We start from the raw sequence: 16,754 nt of genomic DNA, 5'->3' as shown, positions 1-16,754 counted from the left end.
TTGAGGAACAGTTTTTGTTTTTGTTTTCTTCTTTTTCTTTTCCTCTCTCATACAAAGCACTAAAATCTTTACCTAGAATAGAGTTAGTCCTCTGTATATAAAGTTAAATAAAAATAATTCTTTTTGTAAAAAATAAGACAGGGAACAGGAGAGGGAAGAGAAGAGGGTGCGAGAGTAGGTGGGAGGGCAAGTACTGTTGGAAAAATTACTATGTTCCTAATGTATTTACGAAATGCATGCAAATGAATAAAAACAGTGGTTCAGTAATAAAAAAATATATCCATTATGCAAGACATATTGAGTATGTGCTTAAGAACAAATAACTGGCCAAATATTTTTATTTGTACATATCTTTGCCTAAAGAAAATCATCACTTTCCTTCCCTCTCTCCCCTCTTCCCACTGTCTTTTCTCTATCTTTACTATCTAGAAAAGAATATTGGATTTGGGGACAGCATTGTGGCTTAGCATGTTAAGCCACCACTTGGGATGCCAACATTCCACATGGGCTCTGGTTTGAGTCCCTGCAGCTCTGTTTGATCTATTTCCCTACTAATGCACCTGGGAATGGAGTGGGAGATGACCCAAGTCCTTTTGCCCCTGACAGACATGTGGAAGACCTGATTGGAGTTCCAGGTTCCTGGCTTTCGCTTGGCCCAGCCCTGGCTTTTTGCAGCCATTTGGGGAGTGAGCCAGTAGATGGAAATTCTTGATATCTCTGTCCGTGTTTCTTTCTTTGTCTCTCTCTCTCTCTCTTTTTCTGATCTCTGCATATAAAATAAATTAATAAATCTTTTTTTGTTTGTTTTTTGGAAAAGTGTGTTAGTCCTTGGGATAATTTCCAAATTATAATATTCTAGTGTTCCAAGTGTTTGGTAATTTTTTTAAGCTAATCACTGTATAGGTTCCTTAATTTAAAAGGCAAAAGGTGAGGTGAGATCCTGACTATCAAGCTGTTAAAATTCAGATTGTTGTGAAATTATAACATGTCATAGGTTTTATCTGATTTATGTGTGTAACTATCATAATTTTTTGGATATTCCTTGTTGAGACTCTAACAAAATCCTTATGGGTTTGCTATAAAATGATTTTAATAGAGAGTTCAGTAATTTCTTTATACCTATCAATAGTGATGAAGGTATGAGGTCTAAAAGAGTGACATCTGGTGGATTCACATGAGTGCTACAGAATAACTAAACTTAGTTTTTAATTAAAGATACAGAAGTTATGATAAAACTCAATGTATATGCTTAAAGCTATTTATTTTAGAAAATGTGCTTTTATATATGCTAACAGAATACATTAATACATGATTTAATAAATGTATTATGTAACAAAGAATAGACGCTTTTCTTTTAGAAAACATGCTAACAATATATAGATGAATATATAGATGATCTGAATATATAGATGTCTTCAAAGATTCATGGAAAATGCTTACAAAGAAGAAAAGTTATGTATGATGGATTTCAAAAAACTTGCAACAAAATAGATATCTTTTAATTCCATTTATCATAAACTTTTTGAAGTACTCTCATACATATGGTTTTAATTTTCATATTTGTAATAAAATAACCGGTTAATGAAATTTAGAGCCCTCTCCTCAATTTCTGCAAGAATTTAATGAGGGAGAAGTTTAGACTGACTTGATTCTTTTAAGATAATTTGAAATCCTGTCTGGTCTTAAAGCTATTATCTTGTCTTCAGACTTCTTTCGCAGTAGTTAAGTATGCTTTTTTTTAATCTACCACCAAGTACAGTTACGGAAGTTTCCTGAAGGTGATCCACTTTAATTGAGCTTTCAGACATTTTTCATACATCTTTTACATGGAGGGCAGAACATCAAACTGGTCAGTGACACCAATATTCTTAAAATTCCTTGGCTCTCTGAATCATAAGAATTTCCTCTGGCCCTCATTCATTTTCAGCCCCTTCCTGCCAGCATTCTGCTTAGAGCCATTTAAGTCTTATTTCCTGTCCTACTACCTTTCCTCAATCCAGGGGTTCCTCTCCACCAACAATGAATCTCAGTTTGTAGAAACTGAATGTCCTAATTTACAACCTTCTTAAAAAATTCTTTAAACCCCATAAATTAAAAAAAAATAGTTTATAAAATGAACTCTTCAGCTGTAGCCTGTCTCTATATTGAAGAAGTGCATGATTTCAATTATATTCAATTGATATTATCTTCCTTTTTGCTCTAGGGAGATCATGCCAGGCATTTCCTATAGCCTAACATCTTCCCTGTTATTTTATCTTGTAATGTTCTTACTCCAATTCATTTCCAAAAAGGCATCTTTTTATTACCTCAGCTTAGACATGGGCAAAGACAGGCTTCCATTCAATTTCAAATTGCCTGCTTTGTCTTAGTTCCCTCCAGTTTTGTAGTTCTGAAACAAAAATATTTTCTTTCTCTTGTGAGTTTTCCACATAGAGATAGATCTTTAGACATCTCTACTGTATGTGTAAACATTTACTTGATTTTTCCCTGATATGATTAAGATGTAGATATAGTAAACTAAGAAAGTTGTGAGTACACTGGATTTTTTTTTAAAGATTTATCATATTTATTTGAAAGGCAGAATTACAGAGAGACAAGGAGAGACAAGGGGAGGTAGGGGAAGATGGGAGAGAGAAAGATTGAGATTGAGGTCTTCCTTCTGCTGTTTTACTCCCCAGATGGCTACAATGGCTGGGCCAAAGCTAGGAGCTTCATCTGGGTCTCCCATGTGCATATAGGGATCCAAGTACTTGGGCCATCTTCCCCCTGCTTTCTCAGGCATTTTAGCAGGGAGCTGGATTGAAAGTGGAGCAGCTGGAGCTCCACTGGTGAACATATGGGATGTTGGTGTCACGAGAGGCAACTTAACTCTTTGTGCCCCAAGCTGTTGGATTTAATATGAGGTGATGATTTGAAATTTTATTTTTTAGATAAGAAAGATATATGTAAAGTGGGTCTTTAGTAGTAAATACACTCTTTATTTTTTCCTAGGCTATGTCTATATACATGTATATACTCACATATGTGTATACATATATATAATTATATATATATATAGAGAGAGAGAGAGAGAGAGAGAGAGAGCTCACAAATGTTTGTGAATGTTTATACTTATATAATTTTTGTACTTTTTGTGTGTACCATTCCATACTCTTTTTTCTGGTAAGTACAATTTGAGAAACAAGGATAAAATGACTTATCTTGCTCAGGTAATATTCTTCAAGTTGTGACAACTACCTTTAACTATCATGGCAATCTTGATTTAATTTATCATGATTCAACCTTTTTAAAGTACTTTTTAAGTACTTTTCTTCAACTGATATCTACTTAGAACTTTAAAAATTTCCTCAAATAATTATAAGTAAAGATTATTACAATGGATTATATATTTTCATACATATATATCATGCATGCATGTTCAGAATAAATATTTCAAATATAACATAGTAAGAGTTATTACAAATCTAGTAACCACAATTCCATCATAAATAATGGAAGTATGTTGAATATGTTGCTGGTTTGAGTTCTCTTGTATTATTTTTAGACAGAAATAATCTTTTGACCTTTGACATTTCACATTGGTCTCTGTCAAGTCTTCTGCATCTGAACTGATAAATTAATTGCAGTTTGTCATTCTGAAGTTGCTAAAGGATCAAACCTTAAATGAAGGATTGTCATTGATGTTTTTATCTTCACTTACAAATATTATCATCTACTTTACAGATTTGAGACCTTTGGAACACCAAAAACATTTATCGTTTAACAGAATACTGTGAGGAAGAGAACTTAAAATATTTTCAGTCTCTAAAGATATTTGGCAGTTTTATGAGATGATGAGTACAGGTACTAGATAAACGTCTGCTTTACAAAATTCTATGCAAGTCTGTGTCAGCTGCCTTTGTAAAACAAAGGATCTACAACTATGACAGATTGGAATTTTGTTATTTAAATATCTGGCAGTCAGTTAGGTAAATACACTGATAAGCATTATTGGTTTTGAGAGATAATAAAATTCAAACTGATCAATAGAAACATATGAGGTGATGTTACAAATGTTGAGAGGATGAGAAAGTGATTTCAGTTTGGGAGATGAGTTCACAGAAATTATGTTGAATACATATTTTGAGACCAAATTTGCCCCATCACTAAAGTGATTGATTGTATTTTCTCTATGGTCTTTTATAGTATCCTGTTTAGGAAGAAATCCCTAATAATCTTTTGCATTTACATTCACTGTTAGGCTTATGATTTCCCATGAAAATATACACCTCTAACTTCTTCTAAACATGAATTTCTTTAAACTTTTATTTAACGAATATAAATTTCCAAAGTACAGCTTATGGATTACAATGGCTTCCCCCCCCCCCAAACTTCACTCCCACCTGCAACCCTCCCCTTTCCCGCTCCCTCTCCCCTTCTGTTCACATCAAGATTCATTTTCAATTCTCTGTATATACAGAAGATCAGTTTAGTATATATTAAGTAAAGATTTCAACAGTTTGACCCACATAGTAACACAAAGTGAAAAATACTGTTTGAGTACTAATTATAGCATTAAATCACAATGTACAGCACATTAAGGACAGAGATCCTACATGATATTTTTTAAAAACTGATTAATTTTCTATGCAATGTCCAATTTAAAACCAAGCTTTTTTTTTTTTTCATTTTCAATTATCTTTATATACGGAAGATTGATTCAGTATATATTAAGTAAGGATTTCATCAGTTTGCACCCACACAGAAACACAAAGTGTAAAAATACTCAGTACTAGTTATAGCATCACTGCACATTGGACAACACATTAAGGACAAATCCCACATGAGACGAAAGTACACAGTGACTCCTGTTGCTGACTTAACAATTTGACACTCCTGTTTATGGCGTCAGTAATCTCCCTAGGCTCTAGTCATGAGTTGCCATAGCTATGGAAGCCTTTAGGGTTTGCCAACTTCCATCTTATTCTGACAGCGTTATAGTCAAAGTGGAAGTTCTCTCCTCCCTTCAGAGAAAGGTACCTCCTTCTTTGATGGCCCCATTCTTTCCACTGGGATCTCACTCACAGAGATCTTTCATTTAGGGTTTTTTTTTTTTTTTTTTGCCAGAGTGTTTTGTCTTTCCATGCCTAAAATACTCTCATGGGCTCTTGAGCCAGATCCGAATGCCTTAAGGGCTGATTCTGAGGCCAGAGTGCTATTTAGGACAGCTGCTATTCTATGGGTCTGCTGTGTCTCCCACTTCCCATGTTGGATCGTTCTCTCCCTTTTTGATTCTATCAGTTTACCCCAAATGGTGGACTTAGGAACGTGCCAGGGGATTCTAATACAATCCCATCAAGGTGGCATGTACCAATGCCATCTCACTAGTCCAAGTGATCATCTTCAGTTCACAATTGATCATACTGATAGGTCTAAGAGTCAAAGGGATCACACAAACAAAACTAGTGTCTGCTAAACATGAATTTTTAATGTGAAATACTTCTTTTCTAGACTATAAAGATGTTTGGGCTAATGTTAACAGAGTTATTGAGAAGCAGAAGTTTATATCAGAATGGACTGCAGCCAGACAGACTTGTGTTTTAATTCTTTATCATCCTTGTTTCAAAGACCAGATAGTATAATGGGTTTTTTAAGGGTATATGATGAAAATAAAGTTAAATAATGCATTTTATATTATATTAGATCAGATATATATTATTATTATAGGCTCTCAATACATGGCAATTTATTATTAATAGTTGATATTAAGATTAGATTAAGGTGATTAAACCTCTTTTAACATGGATGTATTGAACATACTATTGCCTTATCTCTAAGAAACCTTCCAAAATAGCAGAAAACAAACAGAGCAACCAGAGAAATGGATAAGGGCTGGTGTTGTGGCATAACTGGTTAAGATGCCTTCTGCAATGCTGGCATCCTATATGGTCACCAGTTGGGTCCTAGCTGTTGTACTTCCAATCAAGCTCCCTACTAATGTGCCTGAGAAAGCAACAGAAAATGGCCCAAGACCTTCAGCCCCTGCACCCATGTCAGAGACCTGGGAGAAGCTCCTGGCTACTGGATTCAGCGTGTTCCAGCCATGGCTGTTGCAGCCATTTGCAGAGTGAACCAGTGAATGGAAGATTGCTCTGTCTGTAACTCTGCCATTCAAATTACAAAAAATGAAATAAAGTAAAATAATATATTTTGTTATAAATAGATAAATCTTTAGATAGAAGAAAACATGAAAACAACATTCTGGTAATTATACTGATTTGATCATTATGCAATGTATAAATGAATCAAAAATCACATTGTGCCTTGTAAATATATGTAGTGATTGTGTGTTAGGGAATGCTGGAAGGGATAGTGCAAGTAGACTATGATTTTCTCAGTTGGCAGACAGGAGATTCATGACCTCCAATCCTGAAAAGTTAAAGTTTTTAAGTGTCAGCAACTCTAGGACGGGAAACGTATATTTACAAGTGAGGATATGGTTGGAGCTAAAAGTACCTGAGTGTCATTTATTCAAAAACCTTTTTCCCCCTTCCACATAACTGTAATAATGTGACTCCCTAAACTCCAGCAGAAAACTATAGGTTCATCCTGTAGTTTAAAGAAATTATACCAGAGGATCTCTGGAATATTGAAAGTGAGAGGTTAGGGAATATATGGATAATACAAGGTAACATTTCTACAAAATATACCTTCTTTGATTCATAAATAATGTCATAAGGTTTTTTTGATCTTTCAGGTAAAAATAGAAGATTGCTTTCTGAAAAAGACTGAAAAGTCTAAGTATGAAAGTATCAGCAGATGCTGACAGTTGGGTACACTCAGCCTGTTTTGGGGAAAAGCCCACCTGTCAGCAACTCTCCATGCACCAAAATTAGTCCTCTGATTAAGTGCTCCATTCTTAGATATGAATAAGACACAAGACCCTAGTTTTTCAGTAACAGTTTAGTCATGAGATAGACCGAAAGCAAAGAGAAGAAAAAACAATCAGGAAAAGTAATAAAATAGGAGAAAATACACACTAATGTCTTGAAAAGAAATTTTATTACTGAAGCATGATTTGGAGTTATAAAAAAAGATGCATCCAGAAAACCACAAAGAACACTAGAAATTTAGTTTAAAATGTGTCAGGGTAGGCATGTGGGCTAGCGGTTAAGATGCCCGTGTCCTGTAGGGTGCACCTAAGATCAATACCTGAATTTGATTCTGACTCAGGATTCCAGCCATTACAGACCCTGGGAGGCAGCAGTGATACTCTAACTGGGTCCTTGACACGCATGTGATGGGCCTAGATGGAGTATTTTAAATGTGATGGCAAGAATTATAAACTCTGGGGCTAGTGTGGTGGCTCAGTTAAGCCTCAGCTTGTGATGCTGGCATCCCATGTCAGAGTGATGGTATGAATGCTGGCTAGTTCTTTTCCAATCCAACTTTCTGTTAACATGGCTAGGAAGGCAGTGGGTTATGGCCCAGCTATTTGGGTCTCTCTCATCCATCTGGGAGATCAAAATGGTGTTCCTTACTCCCGACTTTGATCTAGTCCTAGCTTAGCTGTTGTGGCCATGTAGGGAGTGAACCAGTAGACGGGAGATCTCTTTCCCTCCCCCTTTTAAATAAATAAATAGTCTTAAAAGAATGTAAAAACTATTAGATATTTTTGTAGATCTTTTTTAGATCTACAGTGTGAAACATTAATAAGAAAAAAATAGAAGAGTTATAAGATACAACAGATTGGGACATTCCATTTTAGTCCCAGGAATTCAACACCAAATCAATAAAGTTTCCAAAAATAATAAAGGAGAAAGGAGAAGGAATGAAATTTAAGAAGTTATTCAATAAAATTGTCTAGAATTGAGAAATATTTCTTTTGATCTAAGTATCGAGAAAAATGGGGTTCCGAAGATGTGAAAAGGCTCACTATTGTGACATGTAAATTAATTGAGGATAAAAAGATCTAGGAAGTGGTAAAGGGAGGTAGGTGCCAGTAACATGTTATTCTGAAGCAAATAAGAATTATCAAATCAAGCTAATCATTTGGATAACTTGAGTTCCCTGAATCGTTTAGGAAATGGGTACTGTTTACTAGAAAATTGTAAAGATACAAAACGTTTTAGTGGTGAAGCTCCTACTGTCTGTTTCTTTCTTTGGGTCAATATTTATTGATAACATAGATGTGTTAGGAGCTGGTCTAACAATAGGGAAATATCTGTGGAAACAATTAAAAATCCTAGTTTTTTTAGAGTTTGCAGTCTGGTATCCATATTTAATTTGTCATTCTAAATCCAACTTCTAAGGAAGTACAAAGATATACTAAAATCCCATCTCTATAAAATTGCATGGGGTTCATGGAGAGTGGGTAACCATACCTAAATAAGTTAGACAACCCTTCCCAGATACTCTCATTTTCACTTTGACTTTAGTTCTTTAAGAGTTGGAGTTTAAGAGCAGTTATGGTGCCGCAGGTTAAGCTATCGCTTGGGACATCTGCATCCCATGTTGGAGTGCTGATTTGAGTCCCAGCTGCTCCTGCTTCACATCCAGCTTCCTACTAGTGCATCTGGGAAGGCAACAGATAATGTCTCAAGCTCCTGTATCCCTGCCAACCACGTAGGAGACTAGTTGGAGTTCTTGTCTCCTGACTTCAGCCGGGCACAGCCCTGGCTATTGTAGGCTTTTGGAGAGTGAACCAGCAGAAGGGAGATTTCTCTCTCTGTTTCTCCCTCCCTCTCTGTTAGTCTGCCTTTCAAATAAGTCAATCTTTTCATTTAAAAAGTTGTAATTCTCTCATTTAATGGTGGAATATTTTATTGGTAGTCTTGTTGAAGCAAATCATTGCCTGAACTTTAAATAAAATATGTCTCAAATACTTTCCAATTTTTCTTAATAGGGACCCATTGGTTATGATTTTTTCTTCTCCCAACTGAGTCTAATTGACTGTTCATGTGTTCAATAAGCCCTGCTCCAATTATAGCACCATTGCTTAATCTGGGGGATAAAGAGTAATGGAGAGTACATTAAAAGAGATTGTAAATATATAATTCTGGACTAAATACCAAATCATTGTGGCTATTAATGTGGCATTGACTATGTGACTTATACGTACAGCATAGATACTACCTTTTCCTGAATCCTACCATATATTTCAACTTTATTAAAATTCATCAAAATATTTTTTTTTTAATTAGGCAGAGTTAGACAGTGAGAGAGAGAGACAGAGAGAAAGGTCTTCCTTCCGTTGGTTCACCCCCCAAATGGCTGCCACAGCCAGCGCACTGTGTCGACGCGAAGCCAGGAGCCAGGTACTTTTCCTGGTCTCCCATGCAAGTGCAGGCGCCCAAACACTTGGGCCATCCTCCACTGCCTTCCTGGGCCACAGCAGAGCACTGGACTGGAAGAGAGCAACTGGGATTAGAACCCGGTGCCCTTATGGGATGCCAGCGTTGCAGGCAGAGGATTAACCAAGTGGGCCATGGCGCCAGTCCAAAATGTTTTTTATAGTCTGCCACTATCTAAAAATTATCTGAATAATAAACTTATTGATAATCTTTCCCTTAATCAATTGCCTTAACATAGTTGCAAAAGAAAGAAACCCCATGAACAAAAAATTAAAAACATAAAAAACCACAATATTAACAAAAGGTTATATAAAATTGATGGTGTCCCTGCAAATTTCCAATTTCCCACCACACCACAGAGGTCATATTCATAAATCTTTTATCCATTTCAGAAATTTTCCATTATGTATAAAATAAATATTTACACTCTGATTATTTTTAAATATTTTTTATTTAATTTGCTTATTTGAAAGGCAGATTAACAGAGATGATAGACAGGAACAGAGTGACCTTGCATCTACTCATTCACTCCCCAGTTGGCCACAACAGCCAGGTCTGGACCAGGTAGAAGCCAGGAAACCTGGAAATTCGTCCTGGTCTCCCGCAAAGTTAGCAGAGGCCCAAGTACTTAGTCCATCTTCTGCTAACTTCCCAGGTGCATTAACAGGAAGCTGGATCAGAAGTGGAGCAGCTGGCACCTGAACTGACACTCCAAAATGGCTTAACAGCTTGCCACAAGTAGAGAATTAACTTGCTGCACCCACATGCCAATTTTTTCTGATTCTCTGAGTTGTCAAAAAACAGGTATCTTGTTTTACACTTCCATTCAGAGAAGTAAGAAGCAAGAATTGAATTGGTCTTGCAGCTATAAGTTGTACCCCAAATAACTTTCCTTACGCTATTTTCCAATTTTCCAGTCATATCAGAAATACATGTAGATGTGAATCAGTGTTTAACTTACTGCATGTTTGTAAACATCATTTACTCATGTGGTCCCTGACAAGCTTTTGTTTGGTACTAGAATTTTGTCACTTTGTTTTTCTGCTAGGTTTTTCTACATATTATTATTAAGAATTGCAGAAGAAATATAGTGTAATTTTTTTTCACTGTTCAAATTTAGATATCAACTCTTCTACTTGCTGTATCTTCAGAAAATTTGTTAAAATTTTTCTGTGCAATTATTTTTTTATTAAAGACCTAAAACTTTTACTCATAGTTTTTATATATTTTATCTTAGTATTATAATTTTGCATGCTAATATGAATGGCTTTTTAAAAATTTATTTATTTATTTGAAAGTCAAAGTTACAGAGAGAGAGAAAGGGAGAGAGAAAGGGGGGAGAGAGAGAGAGAGAGAGAGATCTTTGATCCACTGGTTCACTCCCCAAATGACTGCAATGACTAGGGCTGAGCCAGGCTGAAGCCAGGAGCTTCATCTGCGTCTCCCACGTGGGTAAAGGGTTCCACGCAGTTGGGCCATTTTCCACTGTTTTTCCAGGCACATTAGCAGGGAGCTGGACAGGAAGTTGAGCAGCCAGGCCTTGAAGCAGCACCCAAATTTGATGCTATCATCGCAGGTGGCAGATTTACCCATTATGCCACAATTGCAGCCCCATGAATGGCTTTTTAAAAATGTCTTCTTTTCTGAGTGACAACAGGAAATAGATAGCATTCATATAACTTTTATTTAGCTAATTTATATTTAGCTAATTTTTCAAATGCTTTGCGGTTTTGCTAAGTTAATAGCATATGTGTTGCTTTTTTTGTATGTCATGTGTATGTACATGCTTGACTTTTAATTCTTTTACATAAACTTGCATAAGTAAAAGGAATAAGAAAGATTCATAATCTCATATCAAGGAGAGTATGAGGTACAAAAATTAATATATATGCTGTTGCTAGACTAATAAAATTCTAAGTATATTATTGTTTAGCTTTTAAATTTTAATTTAAATTTCCTGATGATAAGTTTGTGTTTCTAAGTATTCTATTTGTCTTGAAAACACAGGCTTTCCAATAAACTCTTCAAGATTGATACTATATTTTAAATGTGTTTCATGAAGATTCCCTCTGAAACCTTAGTCATTGGATTCCTAGAAAAGAATTGCTTAAACCAAACTGCTTCTGATGTTTTCTCAATGAAGCATTATTCATAATTAGTGACTGGAATTTAGATGTTAGGTAATATACACCAAAATATAAAATTCCTATAAGTTGAAACATTATTTAGGGGTCATGTCTTCCCGCTTAGCTACCACTGCTGCTCTTCTTTGTGTTCTACCTAAAAGGTTAAGGTCTGGGGGGAAGGGGAACTTAAGCTTCTCCATCTCATTAACTAAATAAAAATACATAAATAATAAAGTTAAAAGGGAGCCAATGCAGACTCCAGAGTCCTTTCTCACTGCCAACTGTGGCTGCACCACATGTATGGGTATCCTGCTCCAGCTGCAGATACATCTGCTAGTGCTTCATTTGGCATCACAATAGATATCCCAATAGGATTTCTCCAAAATAGCAATCTGCCAGTGCAAATGTTTACAAACACCATTTTCTGGAAGACAAATCTTACATTTCCCCCCCAACCAGTGGAAATAACAATTATGTAAACATTTAGTTGGAATGATTTTTAAAAACCATGGTATTTATTGTGAGATATTTAAAACTATGCAGAAACTGTTAAAGAGGTAAATAACAAGCACCCCTCCGTGCTCCTAATTTTACCTATATTGATTAGTATGTCATACATATATTTCAAATCTTACACGAATTAAAACAAGACAAAATATTTCAGGGCTTTATGTTTTCTTATCTAATCTCCTATTTTTCTTCTTTATTTCATTGTCAGCGTCTACCATGAATTCATAGTTTATGATTTTTGTGTACATTTTAAGAAGTTTTTACTCTTAGATATTATCTGTTATGTTTCATAGATGGGCTGTTACTTTCTCAAACTGTGTATACATGTATGTATAATTACAAAAATTTTCTCAAAGGACATGAGTGTTCTTTTCTTTCGCATCTCTTCCAAAAATAATATTGTCAGGCTTTGCAACGTTAGCCAATTCAGTGATTGTAAAATGATGACAATTGTAACAGTAATTTATTATTCTTGGAGAATTAGGTAGAGCTTATTAGATTTTTAAATTGTTGTCTTCTGCTCCCTCTTTATTGCACTGTCTTTTAGGTTTCTGTGTTCTGCAGAGAATCGAAGACCTGCAGAAAGATAGTTGTTACAGTCACCCCCTTTGTTCCTATTGTTTATGAGAATGTTTCTGAAACAAATGGTTAAGTGTAATGTTTGATTTTGTTTCTTTAAAAGTACTTTTAAGTGAAAGAACTGTCCTTCCCTTCTAAATGTACTTAGCATTTTTTTAAATTCAGGAATATTTTGAATAGAGTATTTTAGTTGCTTTTTCTCGTTTTCATGATTATTTGATTATATTATGCCTGAATCATGTAACACAACTCAAAAAAAGTCTGTTATTAAACTCTAATTAGGCCTACTAGTATTTATGTAGTTTTCTATTTTTATATGAGATTGGACTGTATATCTCAATCTATACTTTTGTTTAAAAAATTGTACATTTCAGCATCTTATAGGAAAAGTACAGCTATTTTTATTTTATTTTATTTTATTGAAGATTTAATATACATTTTATATGGTATAAGACATTTGTCAACTCACGGTATCATGCTAGAATTTTCTTAGTATTTGAGTTTTTCAGAATTCCCACACAGAAACATACAGAGAATCTGCATAGTAAAACCAAAATCCATGGATGCCAGGTATCCCAAAGTAGGTGATATTGTCCTTATGAATCCCAAGGTATAAGTGAGTAGATGCGCTGTTAGTATGTGCACAGGATAAGTAGCATATAACATAAGCAAGCCAAACCTGAGTGGAGGAGAAGCCCAGAATAGCCAACTTCTGAATATTCACTACAATACATAATGCGTTGATGAAAATGGGAGCTGGAACTGTGAGTTTTGCCCAAATTAATCACCGTTTACATAAGAAGCCAGCATTAAGCTCCGAGAGACTTTTTTGTGTTTTTTAAAGATTCATTTATTTTTTTAAAGGCAGAGAGAGAGAGAGAGGTGAGAGAGAGAGAAGGAGGGAGGTAAGGAGGGAGGAAATCGATCTTTCATCCACTAGCTCACTCTCTAGACCCCCACAACAGCCAGGGCTAAGTCAGGCCTAAGCCAAAGAGCCTAGAAATCCATTTGCATCTGCATGTGGGTGGCACATCTCACATGGGATGATGCTGGAGTTGTAAGGAGCAGCTTAACCCACTGTGCCACAATGCAGGCCCCTCCAAGGTGTCTTTAAATACGGACTCATGTGTTTTTTAAAGAAGGTGCATCCATTCTTCCTTATAAGACAAGATTAAACACTGAGGGAGAATTTCTGTGGGTGGAATCCAAAAAAAACTTATAACAAGAACAGGAGACTACTTTTTAAAAAAGATGATGATTATGATGTAGGAAGAATAACAGAACAACATAGCCAGAAAATTTCACAAAATGAGAGGTACATTTTGGAACACTTTACAAACAAAAGAGCTGACAAGACTTTGAGAAGTTTGACAGTTTACCTTAAACAAGGTGTTCTTCTATATAAAGCAAGGAAGAGCCATGATATAGATCAGAAAGATTACCAAAGAAGATCAAAATTAGGAGACAGAAATAAATGACAAAGTTTTATTTGAAGAAAGTTCTCCTGAATTTTTTAAGTTAAAATATATAAATAACATATTGAAGAGACAAATGACATATCCCAAATAAGTAATAGCAAACTATGGACTTAAAAATCATTCTAAGTATTTTGAAATTATGATCTAGTTTAAGAAAAAGAAAGATATGTAATAAACAAGACATTAAGAACAGTTTCCACTGTTCTAAATTGGAGTTGGATTTGTCAGTCTGAAATCAATAGCCTAATACTTTGTACTCAAAACTTTGAGAGGAATGACTAGCCTAATAACAATTAGTCCACTCAGCATCCAGATTGTGAATTTGAATTATAATTTCCAACTAAAAGGAAACAGGACTTCTTAGATAAATGAGTGATCCTAAGTCTTCAGCAGGAAAATTACAAGGTAAGTGCACACTAATCTTGACATGCCAAAAATCTTAGAAGGTAGTAATTGAATATGGGAGTGCAGGTATCTGTTCACCATATTAATTATTTTCCTTTGGATGCATGCCAAAGGGTGGAATTACTGAATTATATAGTATCTCTGTTTCTAATGTTTTGGAAATTTTTAATTATTATTTACTTTAAAGGCAGAGACACATAGACAGAGACAAACAGACACAAAGATATCTTTCATCTGCTGATTCATTCCTTAAATGCCCCAACAGCTGCGTTTGAACCAGGACAAAGCCAGGAACCCAGAACTCAATCCTAGTCTATCACGTGTGTGTCAGGAACCCAAATACTTGATCCATCACTACTGCCACCCATCGTGTGCATTATGAGATAGTTGGACTCCGAAAAAAATGGGACTTGAACCCAAGCACTCCAATGTGAGATGTGTCACTCTTGAGAAACCTCCATACCCTTTTCAAATTAGGACTATGTTGATTTACATTTCCAGCAGTAGCATACAGAGGTTCCATTTTTTTCTACATCCTTGACAATGCTGTTCATCTTTTATGTTTTTGGTAATAACCATTCTAAAAGGTATGACATATTTTGTTTTTCTTAGATGATTAGTGACATTGCACTATCTTTCATATATGCATTGGCCAGTTGTATGTCTTTCCTTGTGAAGTGTCTATGCAGGTTTGTCCCACTTTTAAAAATGTTTATTATTTTCCTCTACTTTAAAATCAGTGCAATAGAGAGTAAGGGAGAAATTGGATCTTCCATATGCTTGTTTACTGCCCAAAAGGCCATAATAGCCAGGCAGAAGCAAGGAGCCAGGAACTCCATCCTCTTGGACTCCCACATAGGTGGCTGGGGTCCCAGTACTTAGTCCATCTTCCCCTCCTTCCCTAGGTACATTAACAGGAAGTGGTATCAAAACTGAAATACACTGGGCTCAGATTGACATTCTGATATGAGATACTTAACCCACTACTCAACAAAACTACTTACCCACTTTCCACTTCTTTAAAAGATTGATTTCAGAGTTACACAGGGAGACAGGGAGAGAGAGAGACAGAGCTTCTATCTGCTGGTTAAACCCCAAAATAGCCAATGAGGCAGCACAGGGCCAGGCAGAAACAATGATCTAGAAACCTGGAACTCTATCTGGGTTTCCCATATAGGTGGCAGAGGCCCAAGTACTTGGGCCATCTTCTGCTGCTTTCTCAGATGCACTAGCGAGGAGCTTGATGGGAAGCAGAGCAGCCATATGGGATGCCTGCATCGCAGGGAGCTACTTAACCTGCTGCTCCAGAACACTGAAGTCCTTTCTCACTTTAATTCAGGTTGTTTTATTGCAGTTGGGTAGTTTGTGCTATGTATGTTTTATATATTTAACCCTTCATCTGTTATATGGTTTGTGAGTATTTCTCCCTTCCTATAAAGTGTCTGTTCTCTCTTCGATTCTTTCCTTCACTGTGTGGAAGCTTTTTAGTTTGATGCTATCCCATTTCCCTAATTTTCCACTTGTTGCCTGTTCTTTTGGCTTCATATCCAAAAAATTTTTGCTTGGATAAACGTCAAGAAGCTTCTTGGCCATGTATTCTTTTAGTAGTATTTCTCATTCAGGTCTTGTGTTTCAATCATTAGCCTATTCTGAGGTTTTTTTTTTTTTTTTTTTAATTTTGAAGTGTGTTAAAGGTCTGATTTCAATTCTTCTACAAATGGATATTCATATCTCTAACTACCAATTATTAGATTCTGTAATTTTTAAGATGTTTAAATGACATACAATAATGTATGTATTTATGGGTTACCAAGTAATGTCTTAGTACACAACCACATGTGTAATGTCTATTCAGAGTAAACCTATCACCTCAAAAGTTTAACTTTCTTTGTGGTTAAAACATTCAAAATCCTTCAAGTTTTTTTTTTTTTAAAGAAACAAACTATACAATAGAAAGTGAGATCTCTTTACTCCTGTATTAATAGTACCTTTTAATTAACTTTTTCCCATTCTCTCTTCCCTGTACTCTCTAGCCACTGATATTTACTGTTGTGCTTTTAACTTCTCTGACAACCACTTTTGGAAATTTCATATATTCGGGAAGTTATATGGTGCTTGGCTTATTTCACTTAATATAATCACCATTCGCATCCATATTGTTGCATATGACAAGATTACATCCTTTATAAACCTGGGTGGTATTTCATTCTTTGGGCATTCATCAGTGTAAGTACACTTAGGATAGTTCCAAGTCTTGGCTGTTGTGAGTAGAGCTGCAATAAACCTGGGAGTGCAGATGTCATTTCTACAGAGTGATTTCATTT

This window comes from Lepus europaeus, chromosome 13 (assembly GCF_033115175.1).
Source record: "Lepus europaeus isolate LE1 chromosome 13, mLepTim1.pri, whole genome shotgun sequence".
Taxonomy (NCBI): Eukaryota; Metazoa; Chordata; class Mammalia; order Lagomorpha; family Leporidae; genus Lepus; species Lepus europaeus.
Note: the sequence above shows the minus strand (reverse complement) of the source record.